General features: G+C 38.4%; 1 long non-coding RNA gene across 2 annotated transcripts in view; it reads right to left on the reverse strand.

Annotated features, from left to right (window-relative positions):
- Nucleotides 1-27,487, reverse strand: part of LOC122805860 — a 201,865-nt gene that overhangs the window by 37,582 nt on the left and 136,796 nt on the right. The window contains exon 1 of one of the 2 annotated variants that reach the window (XR_006365473.1): nt 6,378-6,902. The exons of the other annotated variant lie outside the window; for it this stretch is intronic. This is a non-coding gene — a long non-coding RNA (uncharacterized LOC122805860). Of the gene's footprint in view, nt 1-6,377; nt 6,903-27,487 lie in introns of those variants that run through there. 2 annotated transcript variants of the gene reach the window in all.

Genomic DNA, 27,487 nt, shown 5'->3' on the forward strand with positions numbered 1-27,487 from the left:
CTAATAATTACTCATATAGCAGTGGCACATGAGACTTAGCGAAAGGGTATTATTCAAAATCAGTGTACAAAACCAAGTAATTCTTGATCATTCATTATTTCTGAAGTTGTATATCTTCTAATTTTTTAAGTGAAGAGGTTCCTTAAATGCTTAATTTCCAACCATTCATTTTATCTATATTATACTTAGATTATTTTTGTGTTATCAGTAGAACTACATGAATAAATCAGACCTTTGTCATTCATTTTGTAAAAAATGTTAGTTGTATTAATAAATTCCAGAGTACAGTTCAGAAAAATGTAATGACATGATATTTTGAAGACAGAATTTTATAGATACGGTACAGTCTTTTTATATTTTAAAGGTATAATTAATATGTCTAAAATTTAGGTAAATACCGAGTATTGAAAATAGCCAATACCTAATGTATTCTGTTAATTGCATTAACTTGAAGAGTTATTAATCTTAAATGTATTATTTTGAGACAGAGGGACAGACAAGCCTAGTGATTCAGAAGGAACCCCACCACTGACAATAAGAGCTGCAGCCCTTAGGGGCATTTTAGAGAATTCAGGAATTTGTTACTCAGAGACACATTAAAAACAATGAAGAAAGACTTCATTACCAGCTAATTTGCATGTTTCTGAATAACCCTTATCTACTGCTAGTACTAAACAGCACATTCCTGCAGTAGTTAACATGCATCTTATTAGCACAGGCACCCCCATTCACTTTCCCACATGCATACACAAACACACAACTTACCTATCTATGAATTGAGAGAAAGTCCTTAGTATCTGTTTTAATTTCTTCCCTGGTCTCCTAATTTACAAATGATTATAATAATTCAATAATGCCAGACATTAAAGTTTATAGTTCTTTGTAAACTGTGTAGTGCATAGTGATGGTAGACCTGTTGCTCTATTAACTTTTTAAGTGAGACCCAGTAATAGTTTAAATATTCTTACTGGTGTTATGTTTATTAAACTGAGCAGCTAGGCTATGTATATAAATTACCTCAGGGATTTCCTGGGAATAGCACATGACTAATTTTAATAGGCCACTCCCCTGGAATGCCTCATTAACATTATTTCAACTGTAGAGACAGCCCACAATGTTTATTCGCATCTTCATGTTAAAGCGCCATGGTAGAGCTGTCTTTGAATCAGAAATGGTTACAATGAGGTGTATGCCCTGTGAAAACTTCACAGTAACATTTCTGAATCCAGCCTAGAAAATCACACACAACATTGTGCAAGTTCATGAATATATATGACTATCCCATAGCAGATAGCATGAGTCAGTGAGTGCCTGCAGTCACAGGCTGTTGTTAGGTACGATATACAAGCAGCATATAATGTACATTAAAGACTTGTCATCTGGTATTCAATTAGCTAGGCACCTTATGCACGCACACACACACACACACACACACACACACACACACACACACACACACACACACACACACACACACACACACGCACACGCACACGCACGCACGCACGCACACGCACGCACGCACGCACGCACGCACACACACACACACACACACACACACACACACACACACACACACACACACACACAGAAGACAGGCATAGAAGGAAATGCAAGTGTGGGAGGAAGGGCATGATGTTTCTGTGTATTAAGCCTCCCAATATTTATATATATATATATATATATATATATATATATATATATATATATATATATATATATATACCTATATAGATAGATAGATTGATAGATAGATTGAGATATAGATAGATATATGGAGGTAGGTGGGAAAGATGAGTGATAAATGGGAGTTAAAGTAGGAGCTGCAGGGGCAGAAAATACATGAAACAGTACAGAAAACTGGGGTAAACTGCCCATCACTAGATGAGGAACAAATGGGATGCATACAGAACAACACAGGCAGATAAATGGCTGGAGATAGGGATGTGTACAGACAGTATGACACCTGCCAACCAGCCAAGAGATGTTACTGAGATGAAGTAGAAAATGGACCTAAGATAAGGTAGCATGTCATGTGAGAGGTGACATCATGCTTTGTCATTCAGATGGCTGAGATTACCAGTTCTAGTGACTCTGGGATTCTCTGTAGGAGTAGTGGATTCACTTCAGAAGACTGAAAGCCCAAAATCTTGAATTTAAAAAGACTGAGACCAAAATCTTGAAAGTTCAAAAGACTGAAAACTCTAAATATTGAATCTCAGAATACTGAAAACATACAGAATACCCACACTTACTACATTCCAGCACAACTACATACAGAAACAAATAAAAGATAAACTGTTTACCACTTCTCCAAGTATAAAAAGGGGGCAAGCCCTGCTGTACCCCCAGAGGGGGGCTGCACCTCCACACCCCCTGCTACTTAAATATATCAACTCCGAGATCGCACTCCACAGAAAAAATGGCAAATATACCATTATGTGTTTCATGACTGCCTGTTGCAACCTTAGTCATGTTCCCTTCTAACTTGCTATACTACAACATAACTCATGTTAGTGTAGCAAAGTGCGATCTCGGAGTTGATATATTTAAGTAGCAGGGGGCATGGGGGGTGCATGTGGGCTTGCCCCCCTGTTTATACTTGGAGAAAAATATGGTTTGTCTTCTATTTGTTTATGTATCTTGTTTTCAGTATTCTGAGATTCCATATTTTGAGTTTTCAGTCTTTTGAACGTTCAGGATTTTGGTCTCAGTCTTTTAAAATTCAAGATTTTGGGCTTTCTGTCTTCTGAAGTGAATCCAGAGTAGCTGATGTGCAATCACTCAGCATGACAATGCCCTGTCAACTAACATCTCCACCTACTGCTCCAGCTCTGGCGAAACCAGGCCAGGTGGCTGGTGTGGGCTATCTGCTTGGGATGGACAGGAAACAACCCATTGAGGCTGTTCCATCCTACTGACACATTTCAGCTGCAGCCTTGGCCTGGGTAGCAGTGGACAATGCCTGACGTGCCTGCAGCTCACTAGTTCATGACATGCAGAAGGAAGACATAAAGGGAAGGGTGCCATTACTTAGGATGTTCTGCATGTGACACAAATAATAAAAGTGTAAGTGAGGAGGTAAAAAATCTCATCTACCACATTGTGCCAAAAGCCTTTGCTGTATCTGTCAACAGCCAACAGCATTTTCCTCTCACTTTGCCTATGCTGAATGACCAAAGAGACATGCCAACCATCATATGCATGTGTAGGTGACATACAGGCAGTGCAATTGCAAAACTACATATGTCTGTGCACTGAAACAGACTTCTAAGATGATGGCCAAAACATACATGTGAAAGTATTATATACAAATAAAATGGAGTAAATGCCTGGGAGGGTGCTCACAGCCAGTAAAAGCTACTGTACCACATATAAATGCAATGAAGCAAATGCCTGTAATCATGCACACAATCAGTAAAACAGATACAGTGTCACATGCATGTGCAATTAAACAGAAACATTTGATAGTGACTACAAGTAAGAAGCAAAAGCAGGCATGCACATCATACTGTTACTGTGGAACAGAACATGCTTATGCCTTACGTCACTGATGCAGTTCAGGGAAACATAGTAATACTGCACATGAGTGGAATCTAGTCTCATTACCATATAATCAGTGCAAAATTGTCCTTATTTGTAAATTTTATAGTCCAGACACCATTAGATGCTAAAACATATAGCAGTACAACAGCAACTGCAGCAGCAGTACCAATAAATCAACATCTTGCAACTCTGTTAGGGAACCTAGATGTGCTGTTTCCACCAGATAGAACCCAGAGAAGTGACGCTTTGTTTCACTGTACTGTGGTAGGATTTAGGACAACAGTGGAATCCTTCCCTGGGAATAGAGTTTGGAAAATGCAGTGTATCTGTGATAGCAGTACGGGTTGACTGCAGCATCTAATATACACACATACATAGATAGATATAGTATTGCTCTCTGTATATATACATAGATCTATCTGTATCTATCTATCTATCTATCTATCTATCTATCTATCTATCTATCTATCTATCTATCTATCTATCTACATAGAGACATAGAGTGAGAGTAGTTTGTGTGTGTGTGTGTGTGTGTGTGTGTGTGTGTGTGTGTGTGTGTGTGTGTGTGTGTGTATGTGTGTAGAGAGAGAGAAATATATTTAGATATAGATGCAGATATACTGAAATTGATCTAATGATAATAATATCAACAGGAAGTCCCCCCCCTGCACCCCCCATTTAGAGGGCTGTGTCCCCCCCACACACAAATGTGGAAGAGGAAGGGAGAGGTACTTGTGAGCAAAATGCTTTAATGTCAGTACCTGTTTTGTCACCACACTTTGGCTGATGGAACAGATGGTTGGCAGATGTGTAGGATCAACAATCCCTGGGGTATCTGTAATTAGCATGAGGGGTGTAGGGCTGCTTTTCTCCTGCAAAAAACAGTTGTTTTTAGTGTTTATTCCCTGACATTAGTCTTCAGAGCATGCACAGCTAGCTGTTGATGTTTTTGCCATTGATATTTCAACCATATGTTGTAAAATGCTAAATCGTACATACTAATATATATATATATATATATATATATATATATATATATATATATATATATATATATATGGATCTACCTGATAACACCGACACGCCAAAACGCCAACAACGAAATAACCGACATGAAAAAAATGACAAAAAAAGAAAGTGCAAAAACACGAAACTTCACATGCCCGACAAACCAAAATCCTGACAATCAACAAAACAAGTACCTTTCCCGAAAAACACACACACAACACAAGCACACCAAAAACCTTACAAACCTACACTAAACTTTACATACACAACTATCTATGCACTAACCTTAACCCAAACCCTAACCCTAAGGTCCTTCACTATTGCACACTTATCTTACCCACACCCTAACCCTAACTCACTTAATCTGCCCCTAACCCTTAACTCTGTCACTATTGCACACTTACCTTACCCGCACCCTAACCCTAACTCACTTAATCCACCCCTAACCCTCAAGTCCGTCACTATCGCACACTTACCTTACCTGCACCCTAACTCTAACTCACTTAACCTGCCCCTAAACCTAAAGTCCGTCACTATGGCACACTTACCTGACCCGCACCCTACTCTAACGTCTGTCACTATCATACACTTACCTTACCACACCCTGACCCTAACGTCCGTCCCTATCGCACACTTACCTTAACATGTCGGTGTTCTCAGCATCGGGATTCTCACCTGTCGGTCTTCTCCGTTGTCGATCTTCTGGTGTTGGTGTTCTCGTTGCCGGCGTTGTGCACTTTCGGCGTTTTCAGGTAGACCCATATATATACGTACTTAAATATACACACACACACACACTCACTCACACACACACACACACACACACACACACACACACACACACACACACACACCTATATCTATATAGATACATACACACACACACACACACACACACACACACACGCGCATACACACACACACTCTCACACACATGTGTATAGATATATACAGTCTATCAATATAGATATGTATATGTGCATGTGTGAATTGTTATTTATTTATTGTTTTAAGAACTTTTACACCCCCTTACCCCCTTCCTGGCAAAAGATAGAAAGAGGAGTTCATTCAGACAGATGACACATTTATGTACAAAGTCAAATGGCAGTACACTAGTGTATGACATGGCTAATATGACTGTCCATATGGTTTAGACATATGTGGCATATTAAAAGTTAGGCAATATATAATGGCTAAAATATGCAGGAGCATCTGAATTATGCAAGTCATATGTAAATATGTTTGCATCTGCTCTTAATTAGATAGACATATTTATATCTAGCAATGCAACAGGAGAACATCTCATATTGCCCTTAGATTCACTTTTAATGTAATTAATCTTGATACATCATAGTAATGATATTTATTGCTGAGTCACAGTATTAAAATGCAACTTAAATAGATTTTCGATTTAAATGTGTTACTCTTACATGGAAAATAACGCATTTTAAGATGAAATAATGTTGTGTTTATCAAAATGACCAGCAGGTGGAGAGTTTTCTTTCAAAAACACAGCTGAATGATAATAGCGTCAATTCGGAGCTATGGAGTGGTTTTGTCTGTGATGCATCTAGTAAAGACTTTAAGACAGTTTTTAATAGCGATTCTGTAGCTAAAGTAACATAAATAGGCAGCTTATTGTCTTTTCTTTAGCTGCACCTTTTACATTTCAGGAGCTCTGCATTCCTTAATGAACAACTTGGCTGGCTCAAACTTCTTTATTGTTAGGTATATTAGAAAGTCATGTGTTCTTTCCTCCCTACCCTCCCATATTTAGACTGCAGTGCAGCTAAAGAAAGCAGCAACACTTCTCAGGTTCTTACCTTTGTATGAGATGTTAAACTGAGGTCTAACTTGCCTGAGCTGATGATACATCATGTAGATATTAAAGATCCCAAAACAGTTACTGTAAAAGAGTACAGGAATTTTCCTGGCATCTTGGCTGAAAAATATTTCACAGGCCTAGCTGGAGTAACTTTGCTCAGCAAAATAAGTTCCGTGTGGAAATATACGTGTAGGCGTGTAGAAGTATACATGTAGAGAATTCTTCATCCACATCTTTAAAGTCCCTCTCCTCCGAATGTTTTTTTTCAAATCTTGAATATTGTTCACAGTTTACAGTCTGAGACATATAATAGCTTCCTTTGATGGAACAACACGTGTCTGACTTGAAACAAAACTACTATGTTTCATTTTAAGAATGAAGGAAACATTAAAGGATGTAAGCCTGCGTTACAGAAAAAATTTGATTAAGGTTTCCATCTGCCGCAGTTTGAATGTGACAGCCACGAATTAAGACTTTGTATCATATTGCCTGCATTATCTGTGAGCAGGAGAGAAAAGTCCAAGTTTAATGCTGTGGTGTTGAAGCAGTTGAAATAGCTGCAGTTTGTTTTTTACTGTCTTCCTGACTGAACTGGCAGATGAATGCTGTCGGTGTGCTGAGTGTTCACTACTAGGTCCACACATGAATTGCACACCAGTGATGGGCTATAACATTAATGTGGAAATGTGGGCCAGTGCCAAAGTAAGGAAAATCATTGTAAAGCACACCAGTGTGGAATGCATTTTATTACTTTCTGAATATACAAGAAGAGTTACTTATTTAAATAAAAACATCTGTGGTTTTTTGGTGGAATTTAAATTAGTTGCAATGTATTATTGTAAAGTCCTGTCAAACATTTTTGCTTTTAAGTTTTTTGACCGTTTACCTATGCATATATAAACTATGGAATTTTTCTCCCTTGGCGTCTGCTGAAAATGGGTAATGTGACCCAGATGGACTATCCCGGTTAACAAATGTGAAATAAATAATTAAATTTTTCTTTGAAGAAACTTAAGGAAGCACATCACTGCTGCTGGTGATTGAGATCATGATCAAGACAGGACAGGATCACCATACTCATGGAGTGCTGAGCTTCAGGCTGCCAAGACTGAGAGCTTCATCATAATATCATATCATAGCGATGGAGATCGGCAGTGAGACTGAGTGTGGACAGGAACTTGTAGTCTTGGCAGTGGCTATCAAGTGACAAATACTCAGCAAAAAGAGTCATTAAGAATAATTGGCTGTTTAACAGGAGGAAGAAAATCATGACAGAAATTTGGAAGTGCAGCACCCAGCAGGATAAAAGTACTCTCAGATAAAAGCACTCTCATCAAATTAAACAAACAACTCAGAGGACAAATAAAGTCTACCAAAGCCAAATTTGAGGTAAGTTTGGCCTCCCAGGCCAAGGACAACCGCAAAGCATTCGTTGGTTATGTCTGTAACCTCAAAGGCAATACACAGTTGTATGCAGTGCTCATTGTAAATGGAGCCACCTATACTGAGCCAGAAGATATAGCAAACCTCCTGGCTGATAAATTCAGCTTCAACTTTACCCCTCTCTCCCCCTCAACCTTCCCTCAGGAAATATCATCAAATATAACTCCCTCTACTATTACTAGGACACAGGTCCTTAATGCTCTTTCTAAGATCAAGAACACTGCATCAATGGGCCCAGACAATATCCCAGGATGCCTTCTAAATAGCATGAAACATGACCTATCAGGGCCTCTGGAATTTCTATTTAATTGTAGCCTCCAAACAGGCTTCGTGTCTCATGAACGGAAAAAGGCAATAATCATCCCTCTGCACAAAGGTAAGCCATCTACAGACCCTGGAAACTACAGACTCATAAGTCTCACTAGTTTTATATGTAAAGCCATGGAAAGAATTATCATGGAGATGATCAATCAATAGAGATATAGTAAACCTCCAGACACTGGACCCCAACCCAGTTTGGTTTCAAGGGCAGATCATACCTACTCAACCTGGCAAACTTGTTTGAGAAAGTCACCAAAGCAATGGATGAGGGCAAAGTTGTTCACACTGCCTACCTTGACCTGGCCAAAGCATTTGACACAATACCCCAGTTGGGTATTGTTGACAAACTCAAGAGGTTAGGTACAAACCTGTATGTCACCCAGTGGATAGCCAACTGGCTCACAGACAGGACACAGTAAGTTAGAATTGGGGAGTCCACCTCTACAAAGAGGCCAATCACAAGTGGAGTCCATCCGGCATCAGTCCTTGGACTACTCCTTTTTGGCATTTACTTCTCAGAAGTCAAGGCCAATGTCAGTGGTCTCTGGCTGACTAAATTTGCAGATGATTTCAAATTAGGAGGTGTCATTGAATCTCACACTGACACAAATGTTCTCCAGGAGTGGCTGAGATAGACAAACAACTGGTGTCAGATCAATGGACTAAAACTAAATGCCAAGAAATGCATAATAGTATCCTTTGGGAAGTCGTCCATCCCTGGTAATTATCATATTGACAACACACCCCTTAGAGTTGGCCTAGTAGTAAGGGACTTAGTGACACACATGGATAGTAATATAGCCTTTGATCATCATGTGTCTACAGTGGTAAGGAAATAATTCTGTGTTGCACAACTTATAAACAAAGTATGGCATCTAAGTCCAAGGAAGTCATTGTTGCACTGTATTCAGCATTCATCAGGCCCCTTTGGTATATACCTAACCAGGTATATCCAACAACTGGAACATCCACAGAGGTTCCTCACTAAAAGAATACAGGGCATAAGTAATATGTCCTATGCAGACTGCCTCAAGGCCTTATTCCTGTATTCAGTCTCCTATAGGCTTTTGAGGTGAAACCTATGCCTGGCATATAGGGCATTGTCACACCCCACTTTGATGGACTTCCTGCATATCCGCAAAACAAACAGCACCAGAATTACCAGTTCTAAAGACTTAAACCTTGCCTATGATATAAATAGGCCCTGCTGGAGAGATAGGTATGTATCCCAGAGACTACCCCCGTAAATGGAACAGGCTCCCCATCCATGTGAAGCAGAGTTCCTCCCTAACCCAATTCAAGTGCAACTTGAACAATTGTATGGGAAACCGGAAATCCATCCCTGGTTTGGCACCTATGTCTCTAATGGACACAGGTGACCTGTAAATGTTTAATCTCCCAGGCCCATGCTTACACTTATCAAGGAAATCAGAACTTGTCAGAGATTTGGGATGCATGGCTAGGCTTAGAAAGGCCCTTGTGGTCATTAGCATAGTAAACACCTATGAACCTATGATTATTTATTTATTAGCATTTGTTAATTGGGGTAGTCCATCTGGGCAGAAAAAAGAAAACTTTTCAGCAGAGGCTGGCACAGAAAAGCTTCACAGAGACTACAGATATAACATAAATCCCAAATTATTGACATTAAATGCAAAGTTACAATGATTATATATGTACTAAGAGTGCATAGAATTAAGACAGGGAATATTTACAAATAACAAGCATAACAAAAATAGTTATATAAGTATTGTATTTATTGTCAAAAGAGTCAGGAATTGTTCAGGTGGAGAGAGATTAAAAATGGAAGTTGAATTTATTAGTGGGTTGTGGTACAGGTAGGCAGGGAGGTTTGGGAGGGTACAGTACAGTACAGCAGACAGGAAGTGGAAGGTTCAGTAGTGATTAGATAGTGTCCTTACATGAAAAGTAGTAGTGGAACAGATAGTAACAATGCTATTTGTGTTATTTCCAGTTAGTGATAGTGATAAACTGTGAAGAGGTTGAGTGTCAGTGAAAGAGATAGGCAATTAAGGGTGGAAAATAGAAGATGAATAACAGGCTAAGAATTTTTTTTTGGTTAAGCAACAGTGTTATGATAGAGATAGTGAATGATGAGTGACAAAAGTTAGAGATATTGGAAATAGGGTAGGGATATTTACAATATTTTCTAATAATTTACAGGTCAAAACCATTTATGTCATTTTGGTTAACAATTAGTAGTCAGAAATTAAATTTAAGTTGTGAGAGGTTACCCAGGTATTGAGCAAGAGCAATGCAAACAATCTGATATGGATTTCAGTTTTGAAGGTGAGGACATTATTGGTTAACCTCAGTGAGAGTGGTATTGCTTTCCATTTTTAGTGATGAAAGTTGAGTGTTGAATATTTCCTGTTGGGGTATTGAGCTTGTGAATATTAAGCAGTAGTTTGTTTTGTGAGCATAATTGTCTTGATTATGGATCATGCTATAAGTCCTGTCAGAACTGGGCATTTTTAAGGATTATGTACTATACTATGGGATATGATTAGCTGTGAGTAGGTGGGATAATGATGTAATTCAAGCGAGTTTAGTTATTTTAGGGCAATACAATGGTGTGGCCTATGAGACAGACTCGCTGCAAACTTTGCTGCTTTATCTTAGCTTTGTTCCAGTTTAGATGAAAGTGTGGGCTATAGTTTTGCCAAGATTTCAGACCATAGAACAGGAATGGGAAGAGAAGGACAGATGTCACAGTCTTTTTGGAGCTGCTTATGAGAAAGTGTTTGATTCTAGAAAGTGTCTCAAGTTCCTGGTCAGTCTTTTTTGTAGTGTATGCAAGCTGAATTTCAAATTGTCATCTGTAAGGGTGTCTAGTAGTGTTGTGTGTGACATAATTTTTATTTGTGTGTTATTTATGGTGCTTATAATGAAGACATTCCTGTTCAGCTTTTGTGTTTTGGGAAGGAATAGGAGTTGATTTGTTTTCTATGGAGTGGTTAGGAACCCAGAGTTATTAAGCCAAGATTAAATGTAAATAAAAGATTGCTAGGTTATATGCTGAAGATGGGACAGAGTTTGGGCAGAGCATATAACGGTCGAGTCATTGCCATATTGAATTAAGGAGGCATGTTTGGATGAAGTATGGAGGGCTGCTAATGAAAATACAATGGGCAGTACACTCACCTTTGGTGCTAGATGACCATAAGACTAAATCTTGTGTTTCCATGCATATGAATGGATTGCTGGAACTACAGTACAGTATGGGGGGAGGGTTGCTGGGGTCTATATTAAATTATTGAAAGTTGAATTCACCGAATGGTATTTCCATCAAAAATACCATTCAGCTAATTCTGAATATTGTGATCGCAGTACAGTGAAGATCTGAAAATTTGCCCTTTCCTCACTGTAGTGTGATGTCAGAGTTGGTATATATAATTAGTGTGCAGCCCCCCACAAGAGCGAATTCGCGGAATGGTATTTTCGATGGAAATACCGTTTGGTGAATTCAACTTTCGATAATTTAATATAGACCCAGGGTGCTGCACTCCTGAGTATACTGCCCTTTGGATAAAATATTATACTGAGGTCCCATCTACTTGATTTTGTGGCAGCTCAGCTGGATGTAAAAGATCCCACTACATATATTTTGAAGATTACAGAGGTGTTTATTAACATTTATGTTCATTGTATGCCATATAAAAATACTTCATATCAATTATTTACACTCTTTTTTTCTTTTTACATTTATAAGTTCTTTTATGTTGACTGTAAATAATTTTAACAATTTTGTTTCTTTCATTCTTTTTTCTTTTATATTTTTCCTCTATCCCTCACCCTTTCTTCCACAACTATGTTCTTAGTTCAGCTAATACAGCATCCTCCTCCATTTTCTTGTTATATAACAAATTCATAATTTATTTTCCACGGCAGCCATACTGTCACAAAAGGTATTTTACCTCATTTATCAGTATCATACGTCTTTAATTTATCATACTTCGCATACAATATCATATTCATAATTATACATCTAAATCCATTTCCTCCATCACCTTATAGTTCATATTCCCTTTTACTGGTAACGTGTCTGATAGAATTCTCCACAGAAATCCTCTGCATCATAAAAGAATTAATATTGTTTTTTTTCTGTCTTTTATTGTCATTTTCATTTTTTTTTAATTCCTTCTGTGAGTTTATAAACAAATTCTAAAATCATATCACACAATTATTTTCTTTTCCCATCAAACACACTTACTTTTAACTTCCACAATTCATTTTCTCATATTCCTTTATTCCATCCTGTCCTTTTTTCTTTTCTTTCCCACATTTTTTCTTCCCATACATTTTTATATTTTTCATATTATCATCTTACCTTTCATTTCTTTTTGTACTTTTTATCTTTCTCATTACCCAAAATATATACATAGATGCTAAGTATACCACTGGATTATTTAAAATTTAAGCCACCTTCCTCTTTTTTACTATAAATTATCCTGCTTCTTTCCTGGTTTATCCCTGACCCCCAAATAAAGCTAACAAATCTCTAGTAGCTGCTTTCAATTTGAGTGGGAAATGCGTATATTCTGTCTAAATATGCTGTTTTCCCTAATACATACGTTTTCAACATGTATGTCTTTTTCAGAAGTAACATCTTTTCTACCAAGATAACCATTTGTTTTCATTAGTTCTAGTATCTCTTTTTCATTTGCTTATGATACTTTCCTACTCATATGTCACTCAATTTTTTTGTTTCCTTACTTGTGAAATGTAGTCCATTTATTTTTTATCTCACCAAATCCTTTATACTTCATTTTAACTGCAGACTGACTTCCTTATTACAGCCTCACTTATCAATTGTTTTTTTTGTTATTAGAACTAAATCATCTGCATATCTCATACATACATATTGTTGATATAACATTTCCTTCCATCACCTGTCTTGCATTCCTCATTTTATACACGCGTCTGTACTACTGCAGTCATTACTAATACAAAGAAGCACATACTCACCGTGTATGCCTGTTTTATCCCTCTCTAAATACTTTTTCCCATAGATCCATTTATCATAACTTGTACCCCTGAATTTCCACAACATTTTTTATTACATAAATATTTTTATGCGGCACAATATGCCTCTGAATTCTGCTTCATGATACAGTTTATCAAAGGCATTAGTTACGTCACATGCTGTCAGTCTTACTTCTTTATTTCCTTTCAGTATCATCTCTACTACTTCTTTCACTGTAATTAACCTTTCTTTCACCTATCTTCCTTTTACTCAATAGACCCATTCTCCTACTATGTCATCCAATACTTTCTCCACCATTTTTGTAGTATTTTCATAAATATTTCACAGTCAGTATTCCCTCTGTTTGCTATATCTTTTCTTTAATCCCTTTTCCTTATAAATTTTAACTCTCCACCATATGTCCTCTTCTGTTATACCTTCCTTCATCCATTCATTTAATATTTTTTTAAAAAAACGTCTCTTTCATCTTTATTCATTTCCTTATAATTCTCATAAATTATACCATCCAATCCTGGTACTGATTCATTCTGAACTTTTTATCACCTTCTCCATTTCTTTTATTATTGCATCATTTTCTAAATAACTATTTACCTTTTCAGATATTTTTTTCGCTTTCCATTCTTCTTACCCGACTATTTCCTATTTTTCATATATGTTCATACATTTTCTCTACAAAATTCTCTACCAATTCAATAGTGTATTCTTGTTTGTATTTCATGTCTCCTTTGCTATCTAATGTAGCATCCATTCTTTCATCTCCTATTTTCACTTTTTTCCTAAATAAGGGGAAAGAAATGTTTGCCTATGTAACCAAACCAACTAAAGGTATCAAACTAGTAAATGAAACAAACAAACAAACACAAAGGGCCCAGCCAGCACTGCAACCAACTATTTATTGAAATAATAAATGCAATAAAAAACTGAGTGCTTTCATCTAAAATCAGCTTCACATAGACTATACACACACACACACACACACACACACACACACACACATGTATCTATTACATATGATCAAATGTATTTAATGTTGAACCAAAAAGACTGACAAAATATGCTTGAACATGCATTATTTTGAACAAACTAAATATCAAAATAAAGATATAGCTAAAGGAAAATTACTACTTCTCTCAATCTAAACACTAGCCTCCCTTCCCATGACACTAGCTTAAAATTGATCTGAATTGTGGCAGTGTTCCAGAAAGGTTTGTATTAAGGTAAGATGTAGGGTTAAGGATGGGGGAAAGGGAAGCATTAGGGTTTGCACCTCTTACTAATGTGCTGCAGGAAGTCCAGTAACACTATCACTCCACAAGACAACTTGGACACACAAACATGCAAAAACACACACACTGACAGCACTGCATTTATCCTCCTTCCTAACCCTAAACTACATAAACAAACATAGAACACCTATATCTACTTATCGCCAACCCTAACCCTAACTCACTAACACATGGACAAATACTCAAACCACCTCCCCACTCACCTGTCTCAATGAAACACATCATCAACATTTGGACCAATTTAACACCAGCCCTGCATTTGTCAACCAAATGAACATTCAAAAAAATGCAGGGACACACACACACACACACACACACACACACACACACACACACACACACACACACGCACACACGCACACACGCACACACGCACACACACACACACACACACACACATATCATCATCATCATCATTATCATCAGTCCCCTATTCCCCATTTTTTTCTACATGGGGTCAGGGTATTGTGTTAACTGTCGGCAACTCTCTTGGTTCAGTGCCACACTCCTGCCTTCTTCGACACTCATGCCTGACTGTCGCAGATCTTCTTTTACATAATCCATCCACCTTTTTGCTGGATGTCATCTCATCCTCTTACCTTCTTCCTGTCTGTCCCAAATTTTCCTCACCAGATTATCTTCTACTTTTCTACACATGTGTCAAAACCACCATAATCTCTTCTCTTTGATCTTTTCTGCACTTGGAGCTACTTTGGCTTCTGCTCTTATGTCCTCATTTCTTCATCTGTCCCACAATGTGCATCCTACCACCTTTCTCAGGCACTTAATTTCCATTAGCTCTAGCTTCTTCACCTGCTCTGCCTTTACTGACCAAGTTTCTGTACCATGCAGTAGTATTGGTCGCACCACTGTCTTGTACACCTTATTTTTCAGCTTCTTTGGCATTCTTCTGTCATACACTACACCTGATACTCTATGCCAGTTGGCTGCAGCCCCTCTGATTCTAGCTTTGACCTCTTCATTCAGACTACCCATCTCCTCAACCACCCCTCTGAGATACTTGAAGCTGTTTACTTGTTCCACTATCTTCCCTTCTATCTCTATTCTCAGCTTCTTCTAATTTCCCCAATTTGCTGCCATTACCACCGTCTTATCTGTGCTTAGTTTTTTTCCCATGTGCCTTCAGATTTACATTTCCTTTCTTCTATCATCTGCTGAAATTCTAGCCCAGAGTCTGCCTGTACTGCCACATTGTCTGCATACAGCAGCTTTGTTGATCTGTCCCCACAAACCTGTTTGCTAATGTAGCCCATCACCAGCATGACGAGCAGTGGGCTCAGAGCTGAGACCTGGTCTACACCCACTCCCACTGGGAACCCCTCTGTGAGACCGAACACTGTTTTTATTTGAGTCACTGGGTCCTTGTACATAGCCTGCACTAATTCTAATTCAATATTTCTGGAGCTTCAAACCACCGCAGTACTGCCAGATCAGCTTTCTTGGGACCTTGTCATATGCTTTCTCCAGATCTAGGAATGCCCAGTTGGACACTCTCCTCATCATTAGCTTCTTCTCAAGTATCTGTCTCAATGTAAACATCGGGTCAGTTCTGCCACATCCTGATCTGAATTCAAACTGCTCATCTCCCATCTTAAATTCTACTACTCTGCGTATCCATTTATCAATCACCCTCTCCAGAACTTTCATGCAATGTGGTAGGAGTTTGATGCCTCTGTACTGCCCACAGTTGTGGATGTCCTCTTTGTTCTTGTACACTGGCATGAGTATGCTTAATCTCCAGTAATCTGGGATATACCTTTCTATCCACACTGCTATTAGTACCCTCAAGAGCCATTTCTCCCCTATCTCAGCCAGTGTCTTTATCATATCTGCTGTGGTCTCATCTGAACCTGTTGTTTTCCCTGACTTCATCTTCCTTAGTGTGCTGTTCTTACTTCTTCTAATGTGAGCTCCTCTTCTTCTCTCATCATAGGGTGTTTCTGGGGCAGTAGAGCTTCTGTGGGGTTTTCTTCACTCAGAAGCTGCTGGAAATAATCCCTCCATCTGCCTTTGATGTCCTGTGGACTGGTGAGTAGGTTGTTGCTGGCATCCCTTAAGAAGGGTGTCTGACTATATTGTTCTGTCTTTGCCTTGCAACCTGATATAGTTTCTTTGTGCCCCTTACTGAGTCACTTTCCAGAAGTTGGTACAGTGCCTCTGATGCCCTATTCTTTGATATTGCAACCTCTTTTTTAGGTTCTTTGTTAACCAACCAGTAGTCCTTCCTAATCTGGTCAGTATTTTCTATCTCCCACTTCTTCCTGCACTCCTTCTTTCTTTAGATGATTTCCTGGACTTCTGCATTCCACCACCAGCTTTCCTTATGCACATTATTTCCACACCTGGCTCAGCCACATATAGTTTCTGTAGTCCTAACACATGCTGTTTTTAGGTGTTGCCACTCTTCTTGAACTCCATCTATTTCCTTCTCTTCTTGGGGTGCTAGAGCCCTGAGTAATTCCATGAACTGTTGTACCTTCTCTCCAGTCAACTTCCAGGACTTCAGCCTGATTTCTGTTGACCTTAGAACCTTCTCTGACCACTGCTTGCAGCTGATTGTTGCAACCAGTTGTTTATGCTGTGGACTGAGTGTTTCACTGGGGATGATTTTGCAATCACTGATTCTACCTCAGTGCCTTTTCCTTATTAGGAGGACGTCTACCTGAGTTGCATGTTGGCCATTCTTGTATGTGATCTTGTGAATGTTACTCTTTTTGAATCATGCGTTGACTACTATCAAGCCATTTGCCAGACAGAAGTCTACCTGAGTTGCATGTTGTCTGCTCTTGTATGTGATCTTGTGACTGTCTCTCTGAACCATGTGTTGGCTACTATCAAGGTATTTGCCAGACACAAGTCTAGAATGGCTTCTCCTTCTTTATTCCTGTTGCCCCACCCATGTGGACCATGGCAGTCCTTGTATCCTGTTCTGTCTGTCCCGATATGTGCATTCAAGTCACTCATTATCAACAGCGATTCATGTTGTTCTGCTTTATCTAGTAGGCTCTGCAACTGCTGTCTGAATGCACTCTTTTGCTCACTATCACATTCCTGCTGTGTGGGCTAGCCTGAGATTATGTATACTGCCCTATCATTATACTGGAGTCTGATTGCCATGAGTCACTCATTAATTCTGATGATATCCCTCACTTCCTTCTGAAGTCTCTCTCTCTCACCACAATTCCTACACCATTTCTAGCCTGTCCCCCACCTGAGTAGTAGAGTCTGGATCCCAAGCAAGGTGGCTTTGCTGCACTGTCCTTCCATCTCATCTCTTGGATACATAGGATGTCCAGCTTCCTCCGTATCATCATGCCATCCACTTCCAAGCTGCATCCTACCAATGAACCTACATTAAGCGCAGAAATTCTCAATTCATGTTTGGCAGGTTGGTTGGTTTTACGTCAGCAGAGCTATTGGGCAACTAGACACCAGCCAGCCAGTAGCTTATTGACCCAGGGCTGCTGGGCTTTATGGCGGGCACACACTCGCCAATAGGGGCACATATACCCCTCCCACCATTAGCAAGGGTCCCTGGCGTGGGTCAGAGTAGGCCAGATCCTGAACCCCCTTATCACCGGTACCTACCCATGGCAATTTTTGGTGCCATTGGTCAACATGACTGAATCACCTAGAGACATATTTTACTCCACTGGGTGGCTAGCCCTGCCACGGTGTGCAGTCTATGATCCGTGCTCTCCTATCTTGAGGATACTGCACACCACAGTAGATGCCAAAAGCAGTTGGTCTGTACAACTCTTCCCCCTATAGGACACAATGTAGAGTCTGTGCTGCTGTCCACAGGCACATTCATTGTTGAGTTTGAGATGGAAACAGCATGTTTTACAGACATGGGAGAATCCCCATGGAGACACAAGGAGAACATGAAAACTCCAAACAGGCATTGGTTGGAGGTCAGGATCAAACCTTGTACCTTGTACCTTGTGTAGGGGAGGCAAAGACCTTAACTGTTAAGCCATCTAGTCACACACACACACACACACACACACACACACACACACACACACACACACACACACACACACACACACACACACACACACACACACACACACACACACACATATATATATATATACATACACACACACACACACACACACACACACACACACACACACACACACACACACACACACACACACACACACACACACACACACACACACACACACACACAATTGTACATATACATGCATCTTCTATCTATATATTTTTCCCAGTAAAAATTCTTTATGGTAAACAAAATGTTTGTTCATAGGTTCCTAGATTAGTACTAGGCTAACTGCCCTTGCAAGCCATTTTAAGCCTAGCCAATTATCCCCTGTGAGATTCAAACCCTGTACTTTGTGTTTGTAAGGCAAACACCTTAACCATTAGGCCACCCTCCCAACCCTAGCTAGTTAGTTGTTAGTGATTTTCTGAAAATAAAAAAAAAAAACAAAATAGAGGGAGAAGATTCAGAAAGGTGACCATGACCAGTAAACCTGTTTTACCATTTGTGGTAGAGGTGACCTTGACCAGGAAGCCTGTTTTACCATTTGTGGTAGAGGTGACCATGACCAGGAAGCCTGTTTTACCATTTGCGGTAACCATTTCCAAAAAACCCGTTCTGCTATTACATTTACTGTCATTGGCATCTCGTAGATAATGTGTGTACCATGTTAGCTTTAACTGTCTGTAGCTGAGGGTTTTACTGGAGATAGTTTACTTTACTCTAGAGCTGTGAGTTAGATAGACAAGAAAGTCTCTTTGCTGTACTTATCTTATCAGTGGCGTTACTTTGCGGGAACTAAGGGACATCTTCATTAAACTGAATTAAATTGACTCCTTGAAGGCTTACTGTTGCCAAGGCGCTAGAGGAATAAATTCTTTTTTCAGTGGCTGTTGCTGTGTGGTTCGTTTTTGTGGTGAAGCAATTTCCTGGTTGGTGTTGTTATTTCCATCTTCATTAAACTGCCTAGTGTCACAAGCACAATTCAATAAGCATATACTTCACTAGCTCTACTGTGTATGTCTAAAATGTTTACATCTCTTTTATAATATATATAATACTCTTTTTTACATTAAAATGTATTTGTTGTGGTGCCCACTTTATCATAGTCCTATGGTTTGGTGTTCGCCTTCCCCCGTTCTATAATTTTATCGGCCTCTTTATATAGTATATTCCTTTTGGTTTTAAACAGCTTTTTGGGTTTTTTATTAAGTCCTGTAGGTTTTATATAGCTTCTAGGTGAATTTGGCTGATTGTTTTTGGTAATTGCCTGATTGCCTCGTGGGGTTCCATAATCTACCAACTGTCAGCCTTGATTTGCATATTACCCTTCCCCTCCCATCTCATGTCATTCAAAGAGTTTATTTAGCCCTAAAGTGATTCTGGCTCCATTTTTAAAACCCATTCTGCTATTACTTTTACTGTTATTGGCATCCTGTAGATAATGTGTGCACTATGTTAGCTTTAACTGTCTGTAGTTTAGGGTTTTACTGGAGATAGGTATTACTTCTGTTTCTTTTTGTGCAATTAAGTTAAATAACATCTACTTTATTGGTCTTTGATACCAATCTACTTAATTTAACTACATATTTTAGCATTCATTAAACTACTATCAGTGTTCTGCCCTCACCTCCACTCACTCTTACTTTTTTGGTGCTCACCTCCGCTCTCCAAACCTACCCCTAAATTCCACCCACCCCCACTACACCTAACCTTATACTTCTCCTTAGTCACCTGACATACTTCCTGCTCCTATCATCTATCTTATCTAATTCTCAGTACCTCCTACTCTAACGCCACACCCATACTAGGATTTACACACCACAGTCCCACCTCCACCTCACAGCAACAAACACTACTTAAACCTTTCCAAAATAAACTACAATACAAGTCCTACTACCCTTGCTACTATTAGCCCTCACCTCCTTTTCCTACATTACAGCCATACAAACTAGCTTACCCCTAGACAGCACCTCATTCCATACAACACAACACACTAACTCCCACATAAACTTTACAGTCTGTCCAAAACTATTTAACACTAGTATTATGCTACATACTTCTAACACCCACCTATCTACAACTATCAATAAGAACGCAGTAAATATATATATATATTCCTCTCAAACCTTACCTATGTATCAAGCACATATTCAAACTCAGTAAAAGACTTCTTATCACTGGTGACATACACCCAAACCCAGGGCCCATTTTTACTGACCTCCCCAATAGACCTCAATCTGATCTACTAATAATTAATATTAATATAAGAAGCAGTTCCAATAAACTCCAAGATCTATATGCTATTATTACTCATTACTCCCCTGACATTCTAACCATTACTGAGTCCTGGCTGAAACCACATATCCCTAGTGAGGAAATTCTACCACCAGGTTACAACATCTTAAGGCTAGATAGAAAAAATAGGAAAGGTGGTGGAGTCTTAATTCTATTCAAAAACAAAATAAACCTCCAGCCATTTCATACCCCTTTGCCAACATTTCAAAATGCTGAAACGATAGGCTCTATCCTACCAATAAACAATGATAACAAAATTAATATCTTTTGCTGCTACATTCCTCCTGGAAATAACTCTCCAGCTATTGAAGAAATCCTTCAATGGCTGAATCAAAACTCCCCTCAAGAAACAATTTTATTAGGAGACCTCAATACTGACTGGCAAGCCTGCAACTCCAACAACCTCACTAACAATATTAACCTCTATGGTTTCACACAACTAATTCAAGAGCCCACCAGAACAGACAAAAAAAAAACATAAACAAACAATTATTGATTGGACACTAGTAAATAACCCCAGGCATCACTATCAGACTGGATGATGACCTTATGGTCTCAGTGACCATCTCCTCACTTTCCTCCTAAGGAAATGAACCAAGACTCCTAAACCCATAATTTATAGACACATCAGGGATGATTGTAACTTAACCCCAGATAACCTAAACAACATTCTACAGCAATGTAACTGGCAGCCTCTAATTACCTTACACCTAGGGTTGCCAGCTTTTGCATCACCCATAACTCCACCCATTCCCACCCCCTCTCCCATCATTGCCCCACCCATTTTGTGACATCATTGTGACATCAGCTGACGGGAACACCCTCTTTCTGTTCCCAGATGCCTGCTTTCAGCTGATTTCTCCCCAGTTGCCATAAACACTGTTTAAAACTCTCACTGTGCATACTGTCTTCTGCTTTACTTCTACAGTGATTACAGATATTTGGCTTTAATTTAAAACATTTATTTCATATTTTATAGCACAAACCCCACTGATACACATTTGCTAAAGAAAGCAATACGGTCTCACAATGAAAACAGACTTAGCATTAAAACTACTCTTCTACGATGATTATTTGGATTTTATTTTTACATTTTAAAGCACAACGATGCACAAACACTGACAGACATCTGGTAAACAAAGCAATACTGTCTCACAATGAAAAAACTTGGCAATGGCATTAAAACTTCTCCCTTGAAACTCACATTCATTGAAACAGCATTGAAACCCACATCACATCGGTGGATAAAGATTACTTTTGGTTTGTTTGCAAATCATAGGCCCGAATTTATTGTTTGAACATTTTTCCAGTAGACTGTACTGTCAATAATGACAAAACTGCACAATTCAGAACATTTCCATCATAAAGTGTTGCAGGATTTGCTTCACACACACACACACACACACACACACACACACACACACACACACACACACATGGGCACACACCCATTCACCTAATACACACACACCACACACACACACACACACAAGTGCTAATGTGTGATTTCAGGTTGTCTGAGGATATGTGGAATATCTCAGGAGCTATTGAAAACTTTATATTAATATGTTCACATTTTAAGGATAATCAGAATGTGAATTTTATAGCAGGAAAAATGCATTCAATATGCAGAAACCACATTACGTAATTTGAGCCCTAAAGTATTTTCAATTAAGAATCTCTGGAAATGCCTTCAGAATGTACATATATACCCATTTGCTCTGTGTCTTTAAAGGGTAAAATTTGTTTTGCTGCTCCCTAGCAAATACTTCATCTGTGCTATTATACATAAGTGTATACATAAGTGTAGCAGGACACAGGAAGACATGAATCAGAACAGTCTTCCCAGAAACTGTATTTAAGCATAATCACCAAAATGATCACAGTCAAATAAAACATCGAATTTATTTCTAAGTTCCAGCAAAACAGTACAGATTTGCCATTTCAGGTCAATTTTGTTTAGCAGGGCTGAATAAACAAGACCATTAGCTGCATTCCCACCCCAGTGAAGAAATGCTCTAGAAATGGGCTTAATACAGAACAGTATTCATGCATACTTTTCATTACTTTTACTTATTTCAGTAGTATGCAGTTGCAACTGTAAAAGAAAAATAGTGTTTATACCAATGAACTATAGCCCATATGCTAAAATACAATAATAATTTATATTCTGAGAAAATGCTGCAACGGTTAAGTGAGATAGCAGAAGAAATAATCCTGCTTGTAAAGTGTGCCATTCACTGACTCTAGTCGAAATGTTATTTTAGTGACAAAACACATCTTCTGCTCTTGTCCTCTAACCCTCCACAAGACCACAACAAAAACACACACATTCACAAGCAACAATTCTGCAGTCACTGGCAGTCATACCATTCAGGACTGAGAAGATGTTAATGCGGTTTCTAATATTATTCCCAATCACACACACCCTACCTTTGTGGTCAAGCTGATGAATTCCCCAAAGTGAAATAATATCAAGTTCCCACTTGCACTACATGCTGGGCCATGCATGTGATGACATCTTTGATTGAAATTTCTAACCGACAATTTGTCACAGTCCGTCAAAACCGACACCTGGCAACCCTACTTACACCTAGATCATGCAGTAGACTACTTTAATAATATATTTATCTCAGTTCTAAATTCCATTGCACCAATAAGAAAGATAAAAAACAAAGTAAACTATGCTCCATGGTTAAGTAGGGACACAAGAGCCCTACCAAAAACCAGAGACAAGGCCTGCAAGCAATGAAAACAAGAAAACAACAAAATGATTTATTAGGCAAATATGGAGTCAAGCACTCCAAAATGAAGCCAGAAAAGTCAAGCATGGGCAAAATGACCAGTCCGAACAGGTATCCCTGTCTTCTTAAGATAAGAAGGTGGAGTTACCAGCTGAAGCCATTTTTTGCCTGTGTTTGGCCTCTTCTGGCTTTTTTTTTGACATTCATCTCTACATATTTGCAATATTAAATAGTTTTAGCATGATTCAGTGTGGCAGTACTGTTTTTTTTATTTTGCATATCCAGATGTACCAAGCACACCTGCATTTCTGTGGACGTTTTTGTGCAATGTTTTGTGTGCATACCTACAAAATCCCCTACACTAATAAGCAAATCCTGCAATATTTATGTCTGCATACAGCTGTGGGAAGGCTTTGGGACAAAGTCATGAGGAACACTAGACAGCACCAGAGAGACCATTTAAATTATTACTTTAACTCATTTAAAATGCTAATAGCACAACAGGTCTAGCATCACAATGACTTTTCTGCAACATAAAAAGAATGAATCTCTAATGTCTAGCATTATTGACTATCTGACTATAAGGATCTGTGATGTATGAGGGCAGGGGAATACATTAGGGACATGCTGTCAGCTCAGGAACATGTAAGAGGTATGTCACAGTGCGCGCGCTTGTGTGTGTGTTTGATTGTGTGCCTATGTGTGTGAGAGTGCATATGAGGATGCATGGGCTATCCAAAGTGTTTGGTCCAAGGTGCTTAGCACAGGAAAGTGCTAATTTGCACTTGGAGTGATTACCAATAATTCGGAAACATGCACATTAGCTCATAGTGAGGCCTTTCCTGATTGAAACTAACATGTTCTGAAATGTAATTTCTCTGATCATGGACACAGTCCCTTTTGGCAGCAGCTGCTCTTACTTTCTGTAGTAATCTCAGGAAGAGTTAAAGGAATAAGCCTTGGACACAACTTCTGTCTTCCCTGGAAAAATATATATCTTTTTTACTTAATCATGATTTTTGTTCCGGCCATCTTTAGATCAAAAGGTTAGGAAAAATGCACTAAAATGTAAACAGAGAAACTAGAAACTCAGAACCCCTGTTTACCTCTGCTCTTTCTTCTAGAATTATTCAAGTACAGTCTTTGTCATGACCATCCCATTGTGATGCCATTACATACCTCTCAACTTCTTAGAGCAGGAAATCTGGGCAAATCCGTAAATAATGGGGAGCCAGAGGTCCAAAAATAGGGACAATATTTAAATATCGCCTTTACAAACGTAGGAAGTAGACAGAATAACATGCTTTGCATTATCATAAATTTCCTGAAGTTATGAAATCTTAAACTCAAATGAAGTCTTAAACTCAAATGTTTCTCATTATTTTCTGACTTAAATTGTCAATAATTTGCCAATGATTTGCTAGAAAACCACAATTTTATGAATCAAAAATATAAAGCAAAATCTGGATATTCTGTGAAAATCTGTACAGTTGAGAGGTATGATGCCGTATTTTTGGTTACCGTCTCTGTGCCTGACTTTGAACATCTGCAAGGGTGGCATCTCTAATAATGATAAGGGAAAGAGCATTGTATTCAATTGAAATAGCACTGGGAATTCCTGATTTGTCAAGTGTGTGCTATGTGTGTGTGTGTGTGTTTGTATATGTGAGCATGTATGTACATGTGTGTTTGCACAAGGCAAGATCTGTGTCCCTTATATCCCTGAACAGTATAAAGTGGGCATTAGAAAATGACTGAATAAAGTCTCTCATCTTCGTTTATCATAACAGTGAAGCACTTCAAGTGTGTCATAAGCCAAATATGTCCAAAAGGTCATCTTATGAAGCATTCCAGAGTCATTCCACATTCATGTCACAACAGTTCACCAGGGATAGACACTGCATAACAGAAAGAAAAAAAAACAAAACAAACAAAAAAAAAGAAATCCTTTTGAGATGGAGCTAATAATAAAAGCTGGACCTTTGCCTGGATCAAAACAGCAATCAGAAAACTAATTACTGAGAAAGATGCAGCAAAAAATAAAGAAGAGAAAACCAACATAACAATTTTAGATTTTGCAGAATACATGTCAGTATCATTATAATAATTTCCAATCAAGCTACTTTCCAAATGGGAATTAATAATATCATAGTTAAACATGTTATTCCAAATACTAATCCTTGTCACTCTTCTACCACCATAAAATAGATGCTTCCATTACGTATTTCTCAAGATTTGCTGGTAAATTTACAACAGGTTCTTTACCAATACCTCTTCTGCCTAAGTCACAATGCAGTTTGAACAATGGCCCTACCCATGCCAGTAAATATTTCTGTGGGAACCATGCATTGTCTTTAAATAAACTGCAAATCTGACGTAAGAAGACAGCTGGTTAGAATTTAAAAAATGGGCCTACCTCTGTTTATCTGGCAAATGCCTGCCTAAGTCTAATTCTCCTTACATTGCATGCCGCTGGCTATTCTCATAAATAGAATCCTAACCTAAGTGAAGGGAATGTTCCAGAGCTATGGAAGAAAAGTAAAGTCATTCCATAACCAAAGGGAGGCATAGAGGCATTCTAAGACTTCTTATGAAAGTGCCTGGAAAGGTGGCTCGCTAAGCAGCTCATCTTCTTCATTAGTAATAATATTATTTTGGCTTCCTATTAGATTATGGGAGTTCCTATCAGATAGTTGAACTTCTGCATGTTTGAACCTCTTATGGTCGAGACCATAAGTTCGAATTTGCAGAAGTTCGAGCATTTTAAAGGAATTCTCCGTAAGGGGAGGTTTCCGTTTTGTTCAATGTGGTGCGATCTCGGAGTTGGTATATTTAAGTAGCGGGGGATGTGGGGTGCAGGGGGGCTTGCCCCCTGCTTACAACAGTTTATTTTGTTTTCTTTTCTTTTTTTTTTTTTTTGTTTTTTATCTATAGTTGAAGTTTTTTAACTTCGAGCTGGATGTTTCGAACATTCCATGTTCGAAGTTATTAAACTTCGACTATGTGATATAGACCCAGATTATGGTACCCATATCAACATTTAGAATTTTATAAAGTAAAATGAACTTGCTAGCTAAATGCAACATCTTAAAAACTTCTGTGATGTTGTTAAAATCTTTGCAGTATTTGCACTTTGTCTCAGTCTTCAACATGAATCCAATACATGTTTTAAGGTCACTGCATGGCATTGAAACAGCCTTTGCCAAATTAAATATTTTCACTGACAACTTGACACATGGGTATTTTTTTATTTTTAAAGAGCTGCGCTCTGTTTGGATTTGGATTTTCATCACTCTTACTCAGATATTTACACTGAACACTTGTCATTATAATTGCAATTTTATATGCTAAAAAAACTAGAAATCTGTCATTTTTTTTTAGAAAATAAGCTCAAATTTTACAAACTGTTGCCACGTTTTAAGAAACTAGAAATATTTCAAGTTAAAAAAAGTGGTAGGTTCATTATATCTTTCACAACTCTGACTTGATATAACAAAGATTTTTTTGTCTAACACTGTTGCTTTCAGTGTCTTGAAACACAGAATGTTTATTCAAGTCATGTTACTGGTAGACAGATGCTAACAACTGGCCTGAGAATAATATTTTAAATGAGTACATTCTCACCACCGCATCAATAACTGTGAGTATAGTATGGAAGAAAGCATCTTGAGTTAGAGGGTGAGCATAGACTTGGCATTTATTAACACTAATAATTATACATGTTTTAGTAAAGATAAAAAATAATGATTGGTTGTGTGAAGACTGTCATATCCAAAGCATCATTCATTCCCACAAATGTTCTGTTTGCAAAATGAAAATGAATTAATCAAAATGTATCCATTCTCTATTAACTTCATTAATTCCATGCCTGGCACAGAAAACAATCAGCAATAAATCAAATTCATATGAATATGACTGAAAATGGGCTGGTACACTACTGTAAAGAAAGTATTTCTTCAAAACTAGAAGTAT

This window comes from Protopterus annectens, chromosome 7.part0, assembly GCF_019279795.1.
Source record: "Protopterus annectens isolate FY-2018-M chromosome 7.part0, PAN1.0, whole genome shotgun sequence".
NCBI classification, from domain to species: domain Eukaryota; kingdom Metazoa; phylum Chordata; order Ceratodontiformes; family Protopteridae; genus Protopterus; species Protopterus annectens.